Source organism: Labrus mixtus, chromosome 10, assembly GCF_963584025.1.
Source record: "Labrus mixtus chromosome 10, fLabMix1.1, whole genome shotgun sequence".
Lineage (NCBI taxonomy): Eukaryota > Metazoa > Chordata > Actinopteri > Labriformes > Labridae > Labrus > Labrus mixtus.
This window is the reverse complement of record NC_083621.1, coordinates 14,017,774-14,043,979: the sequence shown is the minus strand read 5'-3', so window position 1 is coordinate 14,043,979 and position 26,206 is coordinate 14,017,774. Positions and strand designations below refer to the sequence as shown.

The window sequence follows — 26,206 nt, the reverse complement described above, 5'->3', positions numbered from 1 at the left end:
ACTCTCTTGATTGAAAGATAAATCATTCCACATATTAAATCCTCAAAGTGAAATGAATGAATGAATAATGTAAGACGAGGAAAAATGTGTCCATGTCTCAATCTGGGCCCCCTAAAACGAATAAGTATATAGCATTTTGTTTGCAAAAAAATAAGTTTTACCTTTATCTTCACAATTATTGAAGATCGACTTTCCTTTAAATATTGTTTTTTGCCGATGGGAACTATGAGCAACAACACATCAGCATATATTCAAGACCACTGTCCACAACTTATTCTAATGTGATCGCTGCCCTTTCTCTTTTTATTATCCTCCCTGAGGAGAAGACAACATCTAAGCACACCACCCCAGATCACAAGGCTCAGGGGGCTGCTAGTAGGATCACATGAGTGGTGGTGGGGCGGAGGGGGGCCCAAACGAACCCTCCCTCTACACAGAAACACACACACACACACACACACACACACACACACACACACACACACACACACACGTACACACAGGGGCGAGAGATCATTCGTCCGAGGATGCTCTAGAAGCCCCTATGTACTGACCCTCAGGGAGTTACTGTGATCACAGGCATCGGGGGAAGGGTCCTGAGTGTGTTTGTGTGTCTGTGTGGTGAGGTGTGTCCCAAAAACCTGATACCCACAGGCAGGTTTCAGGACTGAAGGACAGTTGGGGGCTGATGTTGGGCTGCAGACTAAATGTTCGCCCGAGGCCAAAAACCGCCCAAACCTCCTTTCTTCCCAGAGACCAAAGAGCTGGCAGCTGTAGAGAAGTAAGAGATGGCAAAGTTTAGTACACCCCCTCACCACCATCCGGGCTTTTTCCACTGCTGCAGGGTGGAGCTTATTTGCTTTGAAATGCCTGTGTGACTGACGAACTTGCATACCAGGCCCAATTGTACTTTGTTGGGTGTTTACAGGAGAGACGCACACAGAAAGACCAAAATACATGCAGCTTGTGGGTCACAGGGGCCAAACTCATTTTGCGATTTAGTTTATCTTTCAGACAGAAAAGTAACATGTGGCAGGGGTTCTGGAGAGTATCGTTTTGGCAGACAGAAGAGAGACAGGGAAACGCTCGGCCTGGTGTTTCACTCCAGTCGGTCCCCTCTTTTTGCTGTCTCTCTTCTGGGCAGTGTCCGTGCCCACCTCTGCCAGAGCTGAGCACTGCCGCCATCTGTCTGCAAGCGCTCCGGTGCCCTGGTCCTCTTGGCATGCGCTGGGAGAGTGAGACAAGCCATTACCGGGCTCAAGAAGAAAAGAGGGGATATATTTTATGGGGTTCCAAATGGAGGAAGATGTATGAATCTTGTTTAAAAAAAAGAAAAGAAAAAAAGAAAAAGAGGATGGTAGACTTGTGTGGCTGTTAAGTCACTCTCTGCTTGCAATTTGGACCACACACCCACATATTTACAGCCCTCTTCTGTCCTCTGAGGCTGGACCGAGATACCAAGATGAGGGAGAAGTGCAGCTGTCTGTATCTTGTTGGAACACTCTGTAATTGCCTTGCCGAGCCGCTCTGATCTTTCCCAGATCTGAGGAGAGACATAACACTAAAATATATGCATCTTTATTCCTCTTTTGTAGTTTGTGTTTGATTTACAGGCACTTACATGGCTGTTAGCAGATACATTTTACACTGCAAGCCAAACGGCAGGGCTGAGGCTTAATGATGAAGAAATCTTCAGAATCCACTCATCCATTGGTTTATCATGTGACAGGAAACAGGCAGCAGGGGTTGGCCAGAATACCGAAAAGATGTAAACAGTCACTCTTTTATTTTCTCTTCACATGCATGCATTTGTGTCTAATTGACTTTATGTGTCTGCTCCCTCAGACTGTGTCAGCGTCTGCATTTTATTTTCTTCCCTCCTGTCAGAGCATCATTGATCTGGATGGCCCAGTTGGCATGGTGCTAACAACAGACAGGGATACAAGAGAGCCAGCCATTACTCAGATGCAGCCTGCACATTATCCCTGAGCACATGACAACAGCTGCCTTGTCCCAGTACATGGGGCAGGGTTGGAGCTGCACTCACTACGTCATGAAGAGGAGAAGAAGAGGAGGAGAACAGCGCAGGGAGGGATTTTACTGGGATGTTAGTCAATGCATAAAGTCCACAGAGCAAATAGACTGCCTGTGACTCGCGCAGGGTGGGTCCTTCTTTTGACAGACTCAAGCATTTAAAGTGTGGTTAACAGGCGGGGCATCCTGGTGGCTCAGAGGTCTGAGGCACAAAATGTGTAGCATGCTTGGTTTGGAGTTTAACTAAACACATGTGCTGCATGTCAGCAACCTTTCTGATGTACCGTACTGTAATTCCTGATGCTTTCAGCTGTTAAAAACATTGTTACAATAACAACCAATAGTTTATTTTAAAGCAGCCCTACATGTATTTTTGGAGCAGGGAAATAAGTTATGTAAGACAAATTATTATTTAGCTATTAAAGCACACAAGTTAGCACTAAATCCACATCCAACAGATCTGGAGCAACGTAAGTGTTCTTTCAATAAATGCATATTTACAGATACATATTTACATATCCCAGCTCTGTTTTGGTCTCCACCAACCATCTTCAGTTTTTCAACCCTACAGAATATTCTAGTAAAAAGTATTTTTCTATTTCTGTCTGGCATTGAAACCACAGTACGTTTTTTTTTTGTCAGAGACAACTTTAATCAACTCTGATTTGTGGACCAATGGTACCAAAACACTGAGCTAAAAGATGCAGAAACTCAAATTAGGGAACTTCAAATTAGTCAGCGTAAAGTCTCTGCGGCTGACAATTTCAAAATTATAACTGCCATTTGATACATTGATACAATTAAAAATAGACCGCTGAGAAATGTCCCTTTAGGAAACGTATAAAAGAACAAATCTCTTAACAGGTTTTACCAGTCCAAGGAGAAAGGGAAGCATTGTAGATTTTAACTTGGAATTTAAACAAACACTTAGTTCAAGTTATTAGGACTCATGTATGTGACTTTTACATGTTACTTAATGACGACTCTGGAGACTTAAGTACTGTGTTGTAGCTCTTTCTCTTTAATTCAGGATTGTGTCGTTACAATTTGAACTGATAGAAAATATTAGATAATATTATTCTTAAGGCCAAGTTGATGTATTTAAAAGCATGTTTCTTTCCCATTGACTAATTGTTAAAAATTCAAATGATCATCATTAGCAGCCCTAAAGATGATCAGTAACAGGATTACGTGAAATTATAGTCCCATAATGGCCTCCTGTCTGCGACCATTGTGATGTAATTCTATACATCTCCTCTGGTGATTCCAGCTGTGTGTTACATCTATATCAGGCAGCCTGGTGAACAGCAGACTGAGGAGGAGTACCAAGAAAACACTGGCCTACTCCAACCCTACAGCATGGTGACTGCCAGCCGCAATAACAACCAATTAGAGTCAGGATTCATGAACAAATGCAGCATTCCCAGAAGGCCCTACTTCCCCCGCTTTAGTCTCTTCAGCTGAGCTCATTGTTGACCATGAAAGGAGGTAATTTAAGCCGATTGAATGACTATGCAATGACTCACCCGGCATGGGGTGAGCGCAAACATTGTGAGATGCGAGAAAGGACCAGGGCAAACTTTACTTTATCAGCCCATTTTCAGCTCCGGTTACAAAAAAATGCTGATTTCTTCAGGTGACAGCGCAGCTCCATGCAACGCAGCCGTCAAAGGACTTAAAGATGGCTACAGCTGGTGTCAGGGAGCGGATTGTATTCCTGGTATGTGAATCTTTTTCCCACACAAGTATAGGCAGCGAAGACATGACTTGTAAAAAGTGAAGCAGAAATAAATCAGGACTGGAGTCTTCCCTGCACTCACTAAACATGTGCAAAGGTTTCAGAACTGACAGAAGCAGTGATTTTACCTTCATCATGCAGCCCTGAGAGACACTTTTCAGTACTGACAGAGAGAGAAAATTCAATAAATCAGACCTACAACGGGGTTTGTTTCCCCAATTGAGCTGTGCAGTGAAAACACCAATGTGCAAAGTGGCAGAAAAATGTTATTAAGTGGTTGTTGTCAGCACAGACATGCTGTTTTTGCAGGATCCTCTGGGTTCCTGTAAAGGAAATGACTCAGTGATACGAGGCTGGACCTCATTCCTGGAGCACTGTGATAGCCCATATGGGCATCAGAGGATCATGATCATCATTTCTGGACAGCGGTTCCCTTTTCGGGTATGTTTTAGTGCAGAGGTCATAAAACTATGCAGCCGTATGTAACAAAAGCACTTTTAGAGCCAAGGGAAACAGCTCAAACACTACTGTTTCGGGAAAGTACAAAGATGGCTCGGTCTAGTGAAAAAAACTAACTGTAATGACAACAAACAGAAAGTATATTTACCAAATCTCTACTACATTTTAAGATGGCAATAATGTTAATTGACTACTAGCAGCAGATAAGGTCCTAGTGCAAGCCAGTGTTTGACAGGCAGAGTTTCAGCCCTGCTATAACTCTGTGTCAGCACCATAAAAACTGTTTTGCGTGCAGTCATTACTGTGCATTCTACTTTTTTACTCACCACACATTACACAATGCAACATGTCTCACCACGTTTCAAACTCCACTCTATGGAGCTGAATAAAGGGGTGCTTTCACTGCAATCCTGAGGCCTCGCCATGCATGTGGTGATAAAATGGCAGAAGCGGGCACAGAGGCGGTCACAGACACTGCTGGGGCTAAACGCATGCAGCTGCAGAACACAAGGCATCGGGGTACACACAGACACTGTGCCGGGCACTGCGACTTGAGCCAAGCATTCTCTGTGTCAGTGTCTGAATGTGTAGGAGGTATTTGGGTTCTGCTATGCCAGGGCCAAATGAAGACTGAAAGAAAACGTCACCTCAAGCACGTGCTTTCAGAAGGAGAATGGAATTTAATCTCATCTCCGGCAAAACCTTGTACTTTTCCACTCGGTCTCAGGGCTCCAGGAGATGGACCAATACCTTCCTGTGACAACTGTTGTTTGTGCCAATTTTCACACAACAAAGTAAAACATTTGTCATTCTTTTGGAAGATTGGAAGAATAGACATTTCTTCTGTAGGGTAATATAGCCTAGAGAACAGAGATGAAAACTCAGTGATACCCCCCAGTGACAAAACATCTCCAGAGAGTAGATCACTTCTTTTATGGTCCAAGTATGTTCAGAAATGTTTCCTAATAGGACAGCGCAGGCTGCAATATTCTAACAATGACGTTTATCACAGTGCAGCATACTGGACTTTCTTGTTTAGGCCACACAATAGACAGAGCAACAGCTAGAAATAGAGTTGATTTTAAAAGCGGGTAAGAAAGAACACCCGCAAACTGACCTGTGAATCTTGAGCTCACAGGAACAGCATCACTGAGCAATGGGTTTGTGCTGCTTCCTGTCTGTTAAACCACACTCAGAAGAAAATGTCTTCCTCTGTGAAAGAGCGGAAAGTTAGTGACTCCCCCTCCTTCCTTCTCACACATCACGTTGCTATTGCTCTCGTATGTATGAGGCTGGTTGTGACACAGGTAGTATTTTCGATGTGATTGATATAGCTACTAGAATTATCTCTGTGAGTGACGTAACTTTCAATTAGTTGGAAAACGCACAGGAACATCTTTCACACGCACAAATCAAGTCTCAAGTTGTTTTTTGGTATATATCCTAACAGGGTAAAACTTCACTGAAATGTGATCCACAGATGATAACCCGGAAAATATTTTCTCACCTCCACAATGTTGAGCTTGCAACACTCGTGTTTAATGACAGTGATGGTGAATTAAAAGGCTCACAATAGAGCTCTCGAAGCCACACCTGCCATTTGCAGACATCTCTTACCCACAATGCTGACACAAGGCGTGCAAACACAGACAGCATTAGTAAGCCCCCACCCCTCCACAAACACACACGCAGTGATACACACATGAACATCCCAGGGGTTGGTTTTACAGAGATTCTCGGAACTTACTGCACGGTTCCTGTCACATAGTTTTCACTTATAGGTCAGAACATCAGTATAGCAGTACATAAACAGACTGTTTATGTAAGTAGATAACCGCAGGCCTAGAGTACAAACAAGCCATTTCTTAACAGTTTCTTAAAAATCCATATTCTAAATGAACTGCTGCTTCAAGTTAAATACACAAAAACAAGCCTAAAAAGGTACAACATCTTAATCACTTTAAATCCTTCAAAAATTCACACAGATGTCATTAGTTACCATCTTGACGATATTATTGCTATCTTAACAGATGGATTCAAAGCTAGGATTTGCCTCAGAGAGAAACGTTTCTAACTCAACAGATGCAGCCCATTTGTCGAAAACTACCCCCAGCAGCCTTTTTTTTCTATTATGAGGCAACAGGCCAAATGTCGCGCATGGAAAGAACCACCAGAGTTGTGAAAACAGGACAGGAAATTGCAGCAAAGTTTGAGAAAAGTCATCTGCCGCCTCAAACGTCGCAGTTTGATGCGTTGTGTGCTGCTGTGATGTCCACAAGGCTGTGAAATTTTATTAAAGCATCTGGACGCTGTCATTAAGATGAAGAGTAAGATTGGTGGAGCGACCCAAAGGAGAGGAAAAGGGAAATTACCACTGAAGGCAACAACATTTAACGACAAGGCTGTAGAAATCTGCCTGATCGTCCAGCTCATATTCCAAGAGTGATGTTTCAGTTTTGAAACAACAAAAAAAGCAAAAAGAGAAGGCAAAAAAAAAAAAAAAAGGAAAAAAGTTGTCATACTTTCAACGTTCTACTTTTTAAAAACGAGGGGAAATTAAAGGTTCAATAGGACATTTGTTAGCATTAGCAAATTCAAGTGGCCTGGTTCTAGTATCTTGAGGGTTGATTCTGATCCTGTAGGGTTTAATAGTAGCCTTGCCAGTTTAGACAAGGTCATAGCAGTGACCTTTCTAAACAATGACAACAAAGTCCCTAAAAATCCCAGAGAAAGATGTGAAAATGCAAATTATTCACCAAAACATCAGACACCAGAGTAAAGGCTTGCTGCTTTGAGAACCAGTATTCTTTTACATTTGGTGTGTGAAGGCTAGAGTCAGGGCGCTTTCATGTACCACATAGAACCTGCTTCTGAATGTCTTGCCTTAAAACATACAGTCAAACAGTCATAATATCTTATCAGCATTCAGGTCCTTTTTTTCAGGTGGCAGGAACTGCTGCAGAACAATATAATAAAGTCTGGAAAATAAGACAACGTTTGGACCACCTTGCTTTCCGCATGTTTCATTTAGAACATCCAAATATATCCGGCTAAAAACATGGGAATACTTGGCAATTTATAGTCAAGCTGCAGGGATCTCAAACGTTATCTCAACAAAAAACAGACCCTCCCAGGTACGAGTGGCTCATTTTACTCGTTTGCACTCGTCTCTTACGTCTTTTTACATCACGATTCCAAGTAAAAACACACAAAAGGAAAGGATAAAAACATGCAAGTCTGTGCGTGTGTGTGTGTGTGAGCCCTGCTGATTCCTTTCTTGCAGACATATTTGAAATGTTTCATCTAGACTCTGCTGTTGTTTTGGCTGCTGTGTGGGGGCATTTTGATGCATGACTAGACTGAAAAACCTAAATTCTTCAAAATTTTTACCCAGAAAACAAGCCTCCCAATAGTATTATACATGTACTGGAAGAAACCAGCGCATAGAGCTTTCTTGCTGTAGAATAAAAACAAATTAAAAAAAGATAACTTTTCATCGCATCTCCTAATGGAAAAAGAGCTCTATTAAAATCAAGGAGTGATTTTAAAAAGAGCACTACTGTGCTGCACACTGTTTCTAAAACAGCTTTCTAACACGCCCATCTCTGATGTGTTTACATTCATACCAATACCAACATGTCACAGCACAGGTACACTGGCAGCTGCAAGGGAGGATATCAAACCCAGAAAAATACCAGCAGTGCTCTCTCAGCCCAGCTTGAATAAAAAACAAGGTGAAGGATGACATTCCTAATTATTCCAAGTTATACCACTGATAGCTGCCTTCAGATTATGTAACTCGCCGCAACAGCTAATTTTCTCGAAGGGATGAATTCCATTTGGACTATATATACGGTTTTAACTTTGCCAAGATATTTTCCACACCAGCTTTGCTTCAAAAATACTAGTTACATGTTCGGATGAAGCACTGAAGTCTCAGGGATCAGAGTCTGAGTCAATGCTTGGAGCAGAGGACCCGGCCTGTTGCAGAGGAGGCTGCATACCAAACAGGTCTGGACACAAGCAGGCTGATGTGTCCACCCATAGTCAGGCATGCAGATGTGTGTAACAAGACAACACGCCTAGAGAGAGAATCAAATCAAACAGTCCACTGCCACACACTCTGAGGTCAAGCTTTTGTTAAAGATTAAGTTCAATATTTGGGGGGATCCATCTTATTTTCTTTTGGCCAAGAGATAGATGAGATATAACGTACAGTGCTCTCATTTCTGTAAAATGAAAACATAGAACGGCCAGCTAAGTATACACACTGAAAACAGGGGTCAAAATTTACAATGGCTCAAGGTGCCTAAAGGTAGAAATATATAATTACCTGCAAAATGTTAATCCAACCTCCCTGAAAAAAAACGGTGACTTCTGGGTTTTACTGTTTGGTTTTTGATAAGGTAAAGGTGAATGTTTGGGGGTAGCTGTTTTCCCGTGTTTCCCTCTAGCTACACTAAACAGCTGCTGGTTGATTGTAGCTTGTCACAAACATACATGAGAGCAGTATCAATCATCTCCTCTGTTTCTTTTAAAGGAAAGCAAACAAGTCAAAGTTATCCGTTAAATCCACCTTCAAACTTTGATTTCTGTAATAGATTCTCACACTGAAATGTGAATTATGACACACAACATTATAATAATTTCCTCCATTGGAAAGGTTAAAAACGATATAAAATATGCTAATATGGGGCTTAAGTAAAGCTGTTTTAAGATTCCTACAGATCAAGCGTTGGTTTAACAGCTAATAACGATTAAATCAGCTCTTCTCATCTGATCCCCTGTAAAGCCTCACAGATAGGACCACTCACACTGAGACAGCTTAGCCCCCTTCAACAGAGCTTATCTGATTTCACACAATTGGATACTCTAGGTCAGTGTGGTATTAGGCTATCCCCGGCCAATGTTTCTATCTAATCTTGAAGCCAGTAAACGTGTGCCTCATTGCTGGATGTCAGAGCTAAAGTGCAGAGTCATTACATTTCATGATGTCAGGTGCGTACTTCAAATGGAGGCAAAAACTGTTCATCTATGCGTGACTGAACTGACAAGCCTGAACTACAACTCATGAAGTCACTTCATGTTTGGTCTGCGTACTTTAGGTGTTGTGTGTCTCTCACTCTTGACATGTTGTCTGCATCTATGTGAAAGAAAAAATACATTACACCTGCAAGGCCATTCTAATACTTACATTGTTCATTTCAGCTGCTGCTAACTTTTAATCTAAGTTTTATTTCACCCACAGAGAAATGTTTGAGCCAGGAAGCAGAAGGGCAGTCAGCCTGGCCTGGTCAATATTTGAGAAAGCTTTATGAAATACATGCGTTTATGACAGTCAGGTGATGAGGAAGGTGCAGCATGGGTGCAGGAGATGAGGACAATAAATGCCCTAGCTTCAGAGGCAGGAGTAGGTAATCTGGTTACATAACAAAATATTAACACGGTCTTATTGTTTAACCATGTGGGATCTGCTATAATTAAAGGAGATAAGTAGGCATGTATGTGTTTAATGAATGGACTGAAAATCTATTACCTTGTCATGGAGATACATACAGTACGTTAATAATGACAGGCTTGTGTACACGGTTGCCTCAGCACTGCTTTGAATAAAGAGGCCTGACAGTCAAGTCTCCCAAGGGTCTGGGGCTATGTTGTTCTGACGAGAATCACAATGCAAAAAAGCTAAGGTAAACAAGGAGTGGCTGTTGCTTAGGAACACGCAGAGGGAGAGGGCTTGTAAAGTCGGCTCTGTGGCACAAGACATAGAGAGGAGACAGAGGGTGGGCCTCATTCAGCTCGGCAGAAATCCCAGTGTGTCTGTAAGGACAGATGCTGAAGGCCGGGCAAGATGGGCATAATCACAAACAATACATTTTACTCGTGCAACTCCAAGGAAAGAAAAAAGCATATTCCCAAAATATAAAACTGCATTAAGTTAAAGTAAGCAGCAAGTCAATAAACGTATGTAAGTAAGACAACACATAGAATGCAGATTCAGTTTCCATATGTGCATGCAGCTCTACTTTTGTCCACGTCTTGGAAGACCATAAATGAAAACCTGTATTTAAAGCAAAATGGGGTGTTTAGTGGCCTTGATCTGTCAAAAGTGTGGTTCAGCCTCTTGTTTGTCACACACCGTGAACACCACATAAGCTGCATGTCATGACAAATTTTAACAAAGGAGGAGACATCATACTCGTACACGTGACTCTTAGAACCTAAACGCGAGCTACATTGAATGCCCAATGCCTCGCCACAGTTCTTTCATTTATGGTCATTAAGCATTCCGTGCACTGAAAAGAGAGAGAACAAATGGGAAGAACAGCATGAAAGTGTTGCACTGTGGAAAAGGTTTCGAGACATAAAAAAAACAATAAATTAACTCTGGTCTTCTTCACTAAAGACGTGTCAACTTCAGACAGGAGTACAGCAGATCATTTGAGACCTGGAGTCGTTACGGGCACGGCCAGTTTTCCATATTGACAGCCTGCTGCGGAGGCATCCAGACACCACTGCAGCTGGGTGTCTGGGACTAAAAGCCTCTGAAAAACCATGTGGGGAATCCATTTCCCTCTGTGCCAGGGTCAGAATGCCTCTTTGTACAAACTGATACTGCATTAAAGCCAACATGATGTTTAAATTAGCATGAGGCAGTGTTAGGGAGGTGGCAACAGACTCCAGCTATTTCACTGAGGATGTCAGTTTTATGGTCACATGCGTTTCACAGTTGGGAGTCAGTTTTTTGAGCCACGTTACCTCATGCAGGGTGGGACCCGTAGAATTGGAAAGAACAACTTTGTAATGTGAAAGTGCTTTCAGTCCCCTGTGTTAGATAGTGGTCTGTAGGTCTGTCGTACTAGCCATTCATAGCTGTCAGCAGGCTGTACCACAGTCTCGTATTTACAAATTACCATACAGTTACAAATGGCTCGATAGCTGTAGTGGAAAGTTTTATGAGGTTCTGCATCCTGCTTTATCTGGCAGAAAATAAAGTCAAACCTGCCTCCTCCCACACAGACTGTAAAGCAGATAAAGTTTTATCAAGGTACTTGCATCATAACAATTTCCACTGTATTCAGTTAATGAACTATATCATTTCTTAAACTGACTATAAGCAATACAATCTGAAAAGCATTAGCATTTACAGATATCTGTCCTGGTGCCTCTAACTCGTGATTCAAATATTTCTTCTTCAATGTTTACACTGTTTGCCTGATTATCGTCTAACTTCTATGCCATGTTCTTTCAAGTAAGTCAACTTTCATAAAAAAAAAAAAAGGGAAATATTAAAGCCCTGCAATCAACGTTTTCTGTATAAGCCATTTTATGGATTATCAACCTGACGTGCATATCAGGATCTTTAAACACTGTTTGGCTGTGTTAGCGCTGCTATATGGCAACATCGTCTTTTTTTTCATTTCAAAAAGAATTGAAAACATTCTCAGTAAAGAGAAGTGCAGTAAAAGCATGAAGAGGCACACCTCTGACGTACTCTGAGATACAAAAGTATCTCTTAATTGTACTCTAATGCAGTATTTAAGGTTATATTCTTAATAACTTTTCAACTGTGAGTATAACACTCATGTGGTTTCAATCTGCAGTAAGTGGATTGATATGTAGCCTGGCAGCGAGGAGTAGAATGCCTTTTTACTAACTCTGAATCTGTGCCCTGATCGGCATGGTACGGTACATAAGCAGGAGTGTTATCAAAAAAGTGTGACCTGATATTCCACATATCTCACACACACACACACACACACACACACACACACACACACACACACACACACACACACACACACACACACACACACACACACACACACAGACACACACACACACACACACACACACACACACTTCTTTTTTTCTTTCTTTGCCTGAGAACATGAAGCCTTTTAAGCACACATGCAGGACGGGGGTTACAAGTTTTATACTGCAGCTTTCTGTGGGTAACCAGTAAGGGGTGGGGGTCGTGTTATTCACACATTATGTAGTATTTAATGCAGTTGGTGTCATATACTGGTGGGAACATTTGCAGGAGTCTTGATGAAAAGATAAACGCAATTTCTACTCGTGCTTAAAAGAAATTCCCCACTGCCTCCGCTAAAAAAAAATCCAATCTCAGAGAGACCTTAGGCAAGACTTTTATTTTGCAACATGCAAGGTTTTGAAGTTCCGAAAAAAAATCCATTATTACGTCACATCTTTTTCACTTATAAGGAAATGACTCAGTAGAATGAGGTTAAAGAAAAAAGCTTAAAAGATACAAATCCAGATCCATTTTTCAGAGCTGGATGGAGAGAATGTCTTGGCTCTGTGTTCAGATGTAATGATCTCAGCTGTGGTTCGACATGTTCTTCAGAACAACGGGCTGCCAGTCCCAGCATGCTCCGAGTATCAGACAGTTGCAACATGGGGAGATGTTGCTCAATTTAACTCTATTCATCGAGGGAGGGTTTCCTGGGGGACCGTAGGTGGCTTTTTACCTGCTGGCTGCTAAGTTTAGAACACCTGCCATGCCTTGCTCAGTGGCACTTTGACAGTAGCCGTTAGAGGAGAGGGTTACACATTAACTTTCCCCGCCCCGAGTTCAAACTTCCCCTCACAAGCCTACTTCTCCAACCTTTAGGGCCCCAACCACTACAGAAAAAAGAGTGAGTGAAATAAAAATGGCTCAAAAGAGATGAAGAAACTGGCATGTAAACATGAAGCAAACCACCAAAACCAGGCTGGAGATCTCACCCTGCTTAATCGTATTAATGTTTTCCAGCGAGGTTTATTAAGAGATAGTGGCAGTGAGTAAACATGATGTGTATCAACTAGTTTTATTATGAGTCCACTGGTTTTCCTGCATCCCCCTCAATAAACTGGACAGTTATATAATGGGGGGGGGGGTGACAATGAGCTGACAGAAAGACGAAGCTGCTGTTCTAAAAAAAAAAACAAGATCTGATCAGGGATAAAGTTCTGTTCTCCTTCTCCTAAAACTTCCAAAATATTTATTTTATTTACCACTTTAGATCAAACAGGGGGAGCAAAACGATGACTTAACAACTGAATTTTAACAGTTTATACTTCACAAATGCATTATATTAGAGTTATTGCTGCTTGGAGGTATGGAGAAAAACACTTTTGATCTTTGTTTTGATGAAGGCCAATGGAGTTGGGTTTGCGTTTCTTCTATTCAAGTCTTATAAGAAACACTTTGTACCTGACTATACAAAGTTGGCTCTGTGTTTTTAGTCTATTTGAAGCATGTGCACTAAATAATCCTCCATTTTTACATATCTCAGCATGCTGGGACTGTCCTAATAAACTCCACCCCGACTCATTCTCCTGCTTTCAGTCGTGCCCTTTTCTCGCAACGCCTCCGTCATCTTGCCCAAGCCTAATGATCTAATTACAGGCTAAGACTTGTTGACTTCGTATTGAAAGAGCAGCCAACATGACACTAGACTATCCAAAAACCCCCTCCTCCCTTCATTTATCAGCCTCCACCAAACAGCACCCAGTACGACTTCATCCTTTGAGACTTCATTTACAATCCAAATCATGGTGGGCACAGATGACGAAAAAAGTTAGGCCAAATGCAAACTCGTGCCTGCTCAACACAACAGAGCCATTCACTCTCACGGTCATGTGCTGATGCTACAGCAAGTGCTAAATACAAATGCAGAAAATAAACTTTTCCCTCACTGTTCCACTGAAAGGGCAATTGATCCAAGCCTAAGAATAGCTCTGCAACTGAGCCTAAGGAGATATTTATTTTGTATATCTGCAGTGATCTGTCCTCAGCAGACCCACTGCGTGTTTTGTCAGGCATTTCATCCAAAGAATAAATTCTGAATGCCAAACCCATGAAACAATAAGCTCATTAGTGTTTTGCATTTATAAAAAATATGAAATTGGTCTTTTCTAGCGTAGAGCTCTGTGCAGTATACTGCAGCAACAACATGCATGAAGACAGCTTGAATTAAAGGTGAGGGCCAAATCTGCTGCTCACACTGTACCCATGTTTATTCAGCGGTGTAGTATGTGCTCAATGTCTTTTGTGGTTCCCAAAGTACAGAATAGATTTCTGGTGAAACAGGAAGTGTGCTTTTATCTCTGCTGCACTGAGCAGCTTTTAGAAACAGATTCTGATGAACATTAAGCCGAAACATGTAACTGGTTGATAGAGAAAACATTTCAGGGAAGGTTAACTTATGCAGGCATAAAAGAGGAACTGTGAGGTTAAACTTCCCTGTGACTTAAAATGAATAGCTTCTGGGCCTCCACGCACATTACAAGATGAGCAACATTCTGTTCTGATGAAGTGAAGATTTGGATGCATGATGAAGCCCTGCAATGACTGTCTTCATGCACAGGACAGTGCAGAGCCAAAGAACAGCAGTTTTCTGGCTTCTAATGCAGCACTTAACATTTTAAATTGCCAAAGAATCACATTTGGAAAGCAATCATGGATCCAAATCGACACAATGTGTAATTACTGATTACTACACCATGAAAAATACATGTGGGCTTGGTTCAGGGACTTGCAAAACATTGTTCCCGCCCTCACTACAGCACACCATATAAGGCAACAATTCATAAAAGAAAAGCAACAATCAGGCATATAAGCAAAAGTCCGTTCTAAAAAGTTCTTAAAGTAACAGAATCAAACGTATGATTTGTTCTCACATGCTGTCAAGTCATCGTAAGTGTCAATGGAGTTCAAGGAAAAAAGTCTGATTTGTGAACCCAAATATAAAAAAAAATAAAACATCTGTTAAAGGTCTTTGGATACTTTCTGCCTTGAAAGACATCTAACACAGAAAGCGGCAGGGGAGACGTGAGAAGGAAAGAAGATGTGAACCTGCATGTCTATTGAACCTGCTTGACTTGTCACAGCTCCCTTAAGAAACCCTTCACATGTCATATGAGCTCAGGAGAACGCTACGATACAACTAAAGGCTGAACATTACGTAATCTATCTTTATAGCTGCCTGAACACAATACATGCGAACAAATCAACAAACATGCACAAAACAGTATGAATCATTAGTGGAAGAAGTACAACTTACGTCAAAGACACAGGATTCGGATGACAAAGTCCATTATTGCAACCCAACAAGTGTCGATCTCAGTGACCAATGAAAATCGAGATAAAAAAATAGACAACAAAAGTCGAAAAGGGGGATAATCCAAGGTGTGTTCGGAGGGGTAAAAGCTGTCTGCAGGTGTGGACCACCTAACCCAACACCTCTTTCTCGCAGTGACAAAACAAAAACTTGAGAGGAGGAGGAGGAGGAGAAAGAAAGACAATGCAATGGTTGCTGTTTGAAGCAGAAAAAGGAGAAGTGTAGTGGAGCAACTTGTCCTCTCCCTTTGAGTCACGCAGCACTGTCGCCATTGGTAGGGGCGCCCTGAGGCAGGGTGCTTTCACCTATCCAACCAATCAGCTGCGAGTATCGCCCCTCAATGCAAATCCTTTCAGGTGAGTTCTACGTGTGACTGCTATTGGACGGAGCTGCAGCGGGGGAGGGGAGAGCAAAGAGGTTCAACCTGTGGGCCACACCTCAAACAGCCTGAAAGATGATAGACGGGTTTCTCCTGCAGGGGCGGAGGAGTGCTCGAGGTGTAGGTAAACAGTTGGACAGGTATGCGCTTACTTTAGACTTTGACCATACAATGTGGGCCAGGCAGGGTGATTAAAATCAGAACGGCATCTCTGAAGTAAAGTTCACGATCCTTTGTGTCCCATTAAAGCATGAACAGTGAATTGTGGGTCTATAAGTCGTGTCAGCGAGACAGCAGGGCTGCTGACTGGTGGGGAAGTTGTTCTCCCCGCAAATGAAGCCTCGTAAAACAACTTCTACGACTGGGAGTCAAAAAGAACTGAAACTGTGAAGAAGACTGAGCTTACGTGTGAGCAAGTGCTTCATCATAAAGGCCTTAGAGCTATCTCCTTCTGTCTCCTCCTCTTTAGCTTCCCCCAGACTCAGTTATCATGATCAGAGGAAAAGCTACTGTGAAAAGTTAAAACATGAAACTTGAACTTAAGCACATCATGTTACAAATGTACATTTTAAAATTGTATTACAATATTCAGAAAGCATCACAGATTCATTAAAGTAAGTTACAAAAACCACTTTTCCCCTGAATGATGTCTTGTTAAGCTACGGGCTAATACATACATATAGCTCACTCATGATACGAATCTCTATCAGAAATTACACTCGAGCAAACAGGACGTGGCGGTATGTGGTGAGTGTCTAGCAGTCTGCGTCAGTACACAGCACCTTGTAGATGCACCATATTTTACTGAAAAATGCCATGTTTAACAGAAGCAAGAGTCAAATATGTATTAAAACTCTTCAACTGTGAGGAAAGAACATAACAAAAACTAACATGAAGAAGATTGATATTCTAAAAACAAACCCCATTTAGCTCATTTGTAAGTGCAGCAGAGTCTCTTTGTCATGGACTCCAAAACCACCCTCTCAGTCTCCATCAGGTGCTCTCATCATCACATTCATTCCTCTTGGCCTGCGTTCAGTGCAGCTCAGCTCAGAGAAGAAAGCAGCTGTTTGCTTCAGAGCAAATTGATAGCCTCGCTGTGAGGGAAAGTTACACCAAACAAGTTTCATTTATCACAGCCGCAGCACCGAAGCCTTGGAGGAAACTGTTAACTCCTGATATAAACTCTGAAGGTGAACACACTGCGGCGTTGCTAAAATCCAGGAAAACTATGTAAACATGCAAAAAACACACACACACACACACGCAAGTGTGCAAAAGCAAATGTAAATCAAGTGTCACTCCTCTTATGTAAGCCTTACTGATCATTTAAATCAATGCACAAAAACCAAAGTGATAAAAAGCTGTGTTTGAAGGTAATAGAAGAGCTGCATACATGGAGCATGTTTGTGTTATTATTAGAAAATGTATTGTAAATTCAAACAGTGCCCGCATTGTTGCCACTATCAATGGGAACTTTTTTTTATCTTCAGATTTATTTTGATCTTTTTCCACATTCGGTTATTTATTCACACACTTGATCTTCTTTTAAAGAGAAAGAGGATGGCAAGGTAGTTGAGGGTTTGAGATTAAGGGCGCTTTTAGAGCTTAATAAGATTTTACAGTTGGAAAAAAAAGGAGTAAATAAATGTGTAACGAGTGCATTCCAGTCATCTGTTAATGTTGCGTAATCAGCGTCTAGAATAGAAAAAGAAAGTCTCTTAAAAAGAGCAAAGCAATGTGATGAGAGGGGACGGCTTGTTTCAACAACACTTCAAATGAATAACATGGATCATATTCCTCACTCTGGAGATATCTTGAAGTTATCTTAGGATGATACCTGTTAGTCAAAAAGGAAATAAACATATTACACAAGCCGAACCAAATGTAACCTGTGGATTCCAGTCTGGGCCGATAATGTGACAGTTATTTAAATAGTTATAAACATTTAAATGCAATAAGTAGCATTTAAAGACAAGTCTAAGGATTGACCACTTTATTTTAATCCTAATAAAAGCCTCTTACACTGAGTTAATATCATATAATAATCTGCAGCATGTGGTGTTTTTTTTAAGGTCCATCATATATTGTCTATATTATTAATCTCCTCACATTCGTTGCTGCTCTGGCAATTCTTTATGAGCATTCAACATTACTTTTGACACTTCATAAACCAAATTATTATTTGAAGCATGATCAACTAAACACAGAAAACACAACATCAGATGAGTAAATTATACTAAACTATTTTCAGAGAAGAAGGTGGCATTCATAATTCACATTATAGTTTTTTATGAGGAAATAGAAGATTCCTTCAGACTTGTTGGCTTCATCTTCCTGTCTGTTAAACTTTTACGGTATTTATGGATGAGCTGCAGCCACTGTGGACTCGTTCTGAAAGGTGTGACTGTATGTTTGTTTACGTTTGTGTGAATGACAGAATATTTCACCGGTTTAATGCACTCAATATGCAAACTTTCGGTGTGACATCCCACGAGATGTCAAAATAAAACCAAGACGAACTCCGAGGTCGTTTCACCGACATCTGCAAGAGACAGTCTTCAAAACAGGACAGGCAGAATCCTTCACAACACACATTTCAGACTCTTTAAATGAAATGTTCCCCAAATAGTTTAAGAATATGTATAATACGCACTATAGCTTTAGACGTTCAAGTCAGATAATGATAAACTATAGCCCAAGTGAAGCATTTTAGGGGATAAAGAGGGAAACCTCAGGTAAAGTAAGAGAGGAGAGGTATCTAGAAATGAAATACATGCTGTATCAGGTTAGAAAATCCCAGTTTAAATGTTTTTTCTTGGCTGCATAGGAATTGAAAAGCAGTGAAAAATGAGGGTTAGTTACACCAGACACACATTTTTAGTCAAAGTTTGCAGAGACAAATTCATCCTCAAATCTAGACTAAACCATAAAGCCTCATGAGCAGCAAAAGAATAATGTGTCATTGTGAATTTAATCCAAAAACTGTTCAGAGTTATTTTCTCGTAACAGTTTACAATCCTTCCAATTATCTTCTGTAATACTGAACACAAACTCACCAAAAGTTGTACAACACATCACATTGAGTCATTTAAAAAACTGCTGGTGCTTCGTGGCTTATGGGTATAAATTTACACTGTGAAAACACACAAAGCCAGTGTCACATAGTTCATTCTGTTCCTGCTTCGGTGGTGTATTAAATGATGCGATCAGAGCAGTCACATGCCCCTGTGGATTTAAGACACACCTTTCCTTGTTATTTTAAGAATGAACAAGAGGGTCAGTAGTCTCTCCTGTGCTAATTCTGCATTACAGTGGCCGAGCACAGCAGAATCAGGCCTCATAGCCCCCATTTCTGTGTTTAATATTCATGCCTATTTTTAACCAAATATTGCAACACAACACAATGGCAATAATCTGCACAAAGAAACATGTTAATCTGACAATAAAACAGACATTTCTATGTCAACAAACATTATGTATGCCAGAACTCTAATTCTACTGTTTAACAGGCTGAATTTGCTTTACATTTGACTCCAACTTAGACTTGATTTATATGAACTATTATATCTAAGCATGCCCAACAAATCTGCACCAGACAAATCCTCTGCTAAAAGCTGCACTGGAACAATCCTGATCACTCAGTAAAGAGTTATGTTGAAGGACTGTGGACTCATAAAAACCTGACAAACATTTTGACACAATCCTTGACAGGATGAGATACGGGAGCCTTTGGAGGACGCGCAGAATTATTTGTGCAGTTGGAGGTCGTCTGGTGGCTGCTCTCGCTGCTCAAATTCTGAAGAGGGAAGCGCTCAAGATGAGGCTGTCAGAGGCCGACTAACAGGACTGAAGTGGAGCCCATCGGAGCCCACACAGAGTGAGGTAAACAAGAGGGCGAAGAGGCATTATAATGAAGCCCTCTGAGAAGGACGAGGAATTCTTGTAGGAAAAAACACTAAAATAACATCTGTCATGTCAGACTGAAGAGAAAAATTGAAGCCTGAGAAAGGTAAAGTTAAGTATCAAACTGATTTTTTATAAAAAAGTGGGCCAGCTGGTTGCAGAGTGACTGTTTCCTATTAGTCGACAGCTCACAGCTATGAAAACTCTCTCATTCTCGGACAGTGATCATTCCGAGCTGAGCCAGGGTTCAAACATGAATCACAATGACTATGAGTGTAGAATATAGACCAAACACAGAGCTGTGTAGGTGGACAGCTGCAAAGACAATGCATTCAGCGCAACAGGTCATCAGACTGTGTAAGTGATTCATTAGCACCTCAGCAGAGTGTGATGCACAGAACACAGGCCTATAGCAGAAAAAAAAATATTAACTCAGCCTTAACTCAGACTAACCATGTACCAAATTCACAATGCAGCCACTTTCCTCTGACGTCACACTCAGGACGGGAAGCTCGAATGCTGTATACTGTCATACTGCTGTGTCTCAGGTCGTTTGAATAAAGGGAATCAGATTTTATTCTCACTGTTTCATAATTTATAAGAAACTAAAAAAAAAAAAAAGAAAAGTGAAAAAATACCGAAATTAAAAATGCAGCCATATTTCAAAGGAAAGCCACATTTTTGTATTAGCCGTCAGCAACTTTGATAATAAATGTAGAGCACAATAACCCTATCGAGTAAATATATTACATTTACTGCACAAACAGGTTGAAAATAGACTATACATCTTTAATATACATTGTTGACTTGTGTACCTAAAACATTCCAGATGTATGAACAAAGGCCAAATGCAGAGGAAAAAATGTGATTACATATCAGCTAACTGTACACAAGTGGTTTGTCTTCCATGGAGAAATCAGATAATACAACAGAGAGTAAGGAAAGAATCTGGTCAACTCGTTATGTGAGTCAGCGTTAATGTTGTCTGTATGATCAGAAAAAAATGACATAAGACTAAAGGGTGACTAAACTAACGGTAATAAATAGTCAATATTTATATATAGTAATATTTCCTGAGTTAAGTCAGCAAATTTGGCTTCCTCAGCAATGGTTTTGAAAACAATAACTCCCAAGTATTTCACAATGTCACCAAACTATGTCTTTACTTAAGAGACCCTTGACATCCAAAAAATGACGGTGACAGTGTGTTTCTATGGTTAAATGGCAAGAATCTGGTTCCCTGACTAATAGTTGTACGCCCATATAACAGCTCAGGTGGAGTTCTCATATAAATCAGGATCAGAATGAAATTTATCGTCACTATAGCAAGGGAAAATAAATAAAAATATCCCCTATCTCCTAAAGTAAAACAATAAAGCAATAAGTAAACAGCACAGAAAAAAAAGTAGAAAACTGAGAGTAGATTTTTTTTAAAGTGAAAACTGTGCAGATAAGTTGTATAAAAAACAGGTGCTTAAGAGCCGCTGTACAATAGCTTTCACAACTTTAAAGTGACAGATATGCATGTTCAGGGTTAGCAGAGTTTAAAATAACAAACAAAGCGTGCTATATTATAGTGTGCATATCGTATTGTACTTATCTTCTGGGTGTGTTGACAAATAAAACAAGCAGGTGATCTACGTTTTTTTACTTTACAATGCAACATACTGGCTTTTGAAAAGATCAGAAGGGACTAGCTCCTGTAGTAGCATTAGGTGAACTGCTGCTGGCACACGTGCAAACTGCAGCTCATTAATTATCAAATACAGAGAGCAGGCTGACAATCCAGATTATCCACATCCAACCTCTACAGCCTGTAACTGCTACCAGCACGGTGATATAGAAATCATTCATTGCTGTATCACATCATTTACCGCACAACTTTTGGTTCTCGTACAAACATCTTATCATAAACAATCCCTGAGGTTTTAAAAAGTCCAGCAATGTCACCCAAGCTTATTCAGGTCATAGAGCAGGCCAGCTCCAGTGTGCAGCAACAGAGCAAGAGCTCAAGTTTATCTCGAGCTCATTATTAATAAAATGCCATGAGGCCCTAAGAGCATATTGCTCTGTCACTCAGGGCCCAGATTATAATACCCATTGGCTACATGCAGTTAAATAATTCAACAAGCCTGTGGCCTGCCTGTCGTTCCGAAATTAACCCAAAAGAACAAACAAATGACAATATTTACTGCTGGTGGAGGCAGACAACAGCCTCTCAGCAGATGTGGTGAGCTGCCAGAGTGCCCCAAATCCTGCCTACTCTGTCCTCACTTGATATTAGTCACATTTGTTCAAAGAGTTTTCTGAAAGTTGAGTGAAGAAAGATCATTCCAGTTCCTTCAGGCTAAGCTCCCTGTTTGAATCCAAGCACTAGAGGCTGAGCTGACTCATGAAAGGCCTCCATGAACCTCTCACTACTAGCTCATTAGGCCGAAGAGACATGAAAAATGACAGGGTGAAATATCATTACGAGCCAAAGTTGCAGGCGCAGCAAGCTTCTATTTTTGCGAAAGGCCTGCTCTGTGTGGTCGAACTTAAGTAAGCAAGAACATTACAACCCCAGCCATCACTCCTTAATGTAATTCCACTTACATCAGTGATACAGCTTACTACGTGTGCTTACATGGACCTCAGCAGGCACCATAAAAATATCTAAGTAATGCGGTTAACTAATCTCATGATGTCAACATTCGGCCAGGAGGGCACTCTGATTCATTCTACAGTAGTTCCCCTTCAGAGAAAGTTATACATTAAGGCTGAGACTCAGGTTACAGAACATTTTTCTTACTTTTTCAGACTTCTAGCAGCACAACAATAGGACTAAAGAAACAAGTTTACAGCACGGCCTGGCTCTGTTCAATGCTGCTTAAAGATGGTTTATCATTTCCAACAAAGCGTACTACGTTCTTTTCTTATCATTTGTTTTTCTTATACAGCAACTGAGGCATAAAAAAAAACAAAATAAAAACATCTGGGCGGTAAGGGTTAGATAAGCAGCTAACCCATTGCTAGGTGATGGCTTTGTATTTACAGTACAGGAGGACATGAAGTCAAACACTGTTCTCATGTTATTCTCTGCATGACCATTTCTTCTACCTATTTTCTCACTTGAATAACAGTCTTTATGATCTCATTTTTGTTATTATTGTGCACCAGAATAGCAAGATTTTGGTTTGTATAGTTTTTATAACCAGTCAATTGTCCTCCAGTCCACAAAATGTATACCTCCATTTTCTGACACCATATACTTCAAACACAAAGTCAACTTGTTACACATGCTAAAAACAGTGTGACTGTGTCCTTTATTACGTCATGGCCAATGCACAGATTCAAGGAGAAACCAGGGCCTGATGACTCGTCTGAGTCACATGCTGGTGAGGCAGAATGAGGTTACAGGTGGAATTTCCCTTGTCTCTTCTTTCTGTCTGACGTCAGGTCCAGTGGCAGCGGTTTTACTGCTCACTGCTGCTGCTGCGGCGGCTGCTGCCTAGCAATCAAACATGTCTGACAAGGTGATATTCAGGTGTCGAGGGCCTGGTGGTGGTGAAACAACAGTGTACAATAAAGGAACTTTGTAAACAGCATTTCCCTCCTGCAGATGCCACAGCAGAAGAGTGACCAACACGGGGACTTAAAAAAAGGGAAGTTCGACAGTTTTATTTCTCTTTTCACATGTCGGTTCCTGCATTTCTGCAAAGTCATTTGAGGAATCAGCCACCTCAAATGATTGTTTGTTTATTCAAAGCATATGAACATTGCCATCTTGTGGTTATTTTTCATTTACACTAATTTACAGCTCAGCATGGGCCATAACACATGGAGGGCTCGGTAAAGGTTTTTTAGTCATGTCTTTTTTAAGATTATAGGACAGGAAGCAAATATAACATTAAAGCTCTGTGTCAAAAACATTGTATTACCTCCTGCATTCTTTTATATCACCGGAAAATGTTATAGGGAGGTTTTGACTGATTATCTGCCAACTTGTAAAAGGGAAAAGCCTCTGTGTTCTCGTCTCTTGCAAGGCCACACTGAAAGCTTTTGTGAAACTGGAGTGCTGCTTGCTAAATAGATAAAAGCCCAGATCTTTTTTGTGTGTAGCCAAATCAATATCCAGCAGCCCATTAAGGCAGGCGGGTACATCTTGGGCAAAGAAAACGGAGAAGTGTCTGATGTCTGAGGAGCTCCTCATCAATGTATGGAGACAGCATTGTTGTTCTTCCTCATCACCGCACTCCTCAGCTGCTCGGATTGCTGATGGTGACATTAATGTCACAGGATAAGAGGGCTATACCAGGAACTGCTTTAGTCCTGACCACACAGTCTTCAATCTGCTGTGAACACAAATGACCGTATCGCTCAAAGTCCGTGCATTATTAAAGCTATCAGGAAAAGGGCGAAAAGGAGGTTGAATGTGTGGGGAGGATGTTTCTAAAACAAAGGCACATGCTCGAGACAAACACGATGACTCCACACTAGAGTATATTTGGAAAGTCTTGTTCTGGATAATTGCTTTCAGTGGATTGAAGTTTCCAATTATCCACAAGCCTCTGCCAGTGTTCCCAGCATAGGAAGGCTGTAGGGGAGGGGAGAGAGGGCGGGTGAAGGGTTGGTGGGTCCAGCTGGTCTTGTCTCCAGTGGGACTGAAATGCCTAAAGCTCATAACTCTCCCCTTTTCCCCTCTGCGTCATAGCTGCCCCCTCTGAAGGGAGCAAACGCAGTGGACCAATCAGACGGTGTTTGTGTGTCTCATGATACAAGCATCTTAGCCCTAAAATGTAAACATCTGGCAAACATTTAGACTTGCAACAGAATAGGCTTGATCTTCTATATAAATATGTTTACATATGTTGTCAGGTGTATTTGGTAGTAATTGGGGGAAAAACAGCAAACATGTATTAATATTGAGGCTCAGTGGGTATTTGAGACTCTCTCCAAAAGCAACTTTCCCCTTTTTAAGTGAATAATTCCAATGGGAGGCTTCCTCGATGGAATAAGTAACACTGTAGATTTATGCTCTTGTGTTGGCTGCTGTAGTTTTTCACTATTTTAAGAACTGTATGCCATATAGGCTGAGACTGGGTCTGTAAAATTGGAAGAAGTATTGAAAATCCCATGATGCCGTATTTAAACTTTTTATCTAAGCATGCAACATTCAAAAACACCATGAGATGGAAAACTACAAATACATAAGATGTGACTTTTTCCTGACAAAGCCTTCCTTAAAAACATGCTTTTAGGGACAATATTTAACTTTAGATAACTAATGATTTGAGCATAATTAATTCATGTCCAGTCTGGGGCATATAATATAATGCAACTTGTCCTTGGATTAAGTTATATAAAATAGACTACAGTTGACTTTTTCCCATGTTTTCTCCATAAGGCCACACCTGGCATCATAAACTCTGAGTCAAGAGTTAACTCTGACTATGACAGATACAATGAGTGCTTTAAATATCACCATTATAATTGAAGCAAAACACAAGTAACCACTAACACACACACACACTCTCACACACACAGCCACACAGGCTGTCAGGGAAGTCACATGTCGGCTGACTGACACAAAGGGGAGTCACACAAATCTATGAAGTAGTGGGCAAAACAGAGCTGCAGGTCATGTATTCTAGTAGCTTGTGTCATGAGTTCAGTCATGCTGCTATAGCTGTAGTTGAATAACTGTGGAGAGCAGATATTGTGCAATAAAATGTGTAATAAACTGTAAAAGAAAACTGCTGTAGTATGTAACAATAGGCTATTCATTTGTGGCTTTATGCTTACAAGTCCAGAGTATTTCAGAATGAAAACTCCAGATATGATATTCATAAACATGGAGGATGACAGGGAGCTTATAAAGTAGGCTACAGCTTTAAGATAGACTCTTAGTCACAAGAAAGCAAGCAATAACAGTAAAACTTGGTTTTAAAAATACTCAAAGGACTTACCTATAGGTGGAAGTTAACAGCACACCATATCCCTTGGCTTATTCAGGGTGTTTAGTTATCCTCGTGAAACCAGGGGAAGAAGACGCGTTATCAAAGAATTATCCCTGGTGCGAGTTGAACTCTAGCTGGATACATCATCGCAGAGTCACCGGTCAGTTCACCCTCCCGCTGCTTTCGTATGCTTCCTGACACAAGGTTGCCGTTTTCTCCGACAGGGACTCATGCGTGGGGAATTCCTAGCAGTCACATTTTCCTGAGAAATGATTGGCCCAGCACCAACTTTGGCTGCAGCCTGGTAGTACTAGTGAAGCGAAAACCAGAGAGGACTCAAGACAGGTTTTCACTGTTGAACAATAAGCATCGAGGGACGATGGTGATCTAAAACGACGTTGTGAAGAAAAGTTTGTGCCTGACTCATTTTCTATAAAAAGTCAATAATTTATATGTATTTTGTAGGTATTGTAATCCTGTGTAATCCATCACGCATTAACACCTATTCATTTTATACTGAAAGTTGGTTAAACATTTATGAAAGGGTTACCAAAGCAAGTTCAGCCGTCTATGTTTAGCAAACCGTTACGCAGTCACAGGTGTGTCCTAGGTAAAAAGCCATGAT

At 40.9% G+C, this 26,206-nt stretch overlaps 2 protein-coding genes across 5 annotated transcripts in view; one reads left to right on the top strand and one right to left on the bottom strand.

Annotated features, from left to right (window-relative positions):
* The window catches only part of elf1 (E74-like ETS transcription factor 1), a 37,696-nt gene extending 11,517 nt beyond the window's left edge, over positions 1-26,179 (bottom strand). For 2 of the 4 annotated variants that reach the window (XM_061048508.1, XM_061048511.1), the window contains exon 1: positions 15,301-15,616. The gene's annotated coding sequence lies outside the window, so the exon portion shown is untranslated. Of the gene's footprint in view, positions 1-652; positions 772-15,300; positions 15,617-25,590 lie in introns of those variants that run through there. The other 2 variants (XM_061048510.1, XM_061048509.1) reach the window with 2 other exon arrangements.
* Positions 1-26,206, top strand: part of sowahd (sosondowah ankyrin repeat domain family d) — a 257,121-nt gene that overhangs the window by 193,355 nt on the left and 37,560 nt on the right. The window lies entirely within an intron of this gene.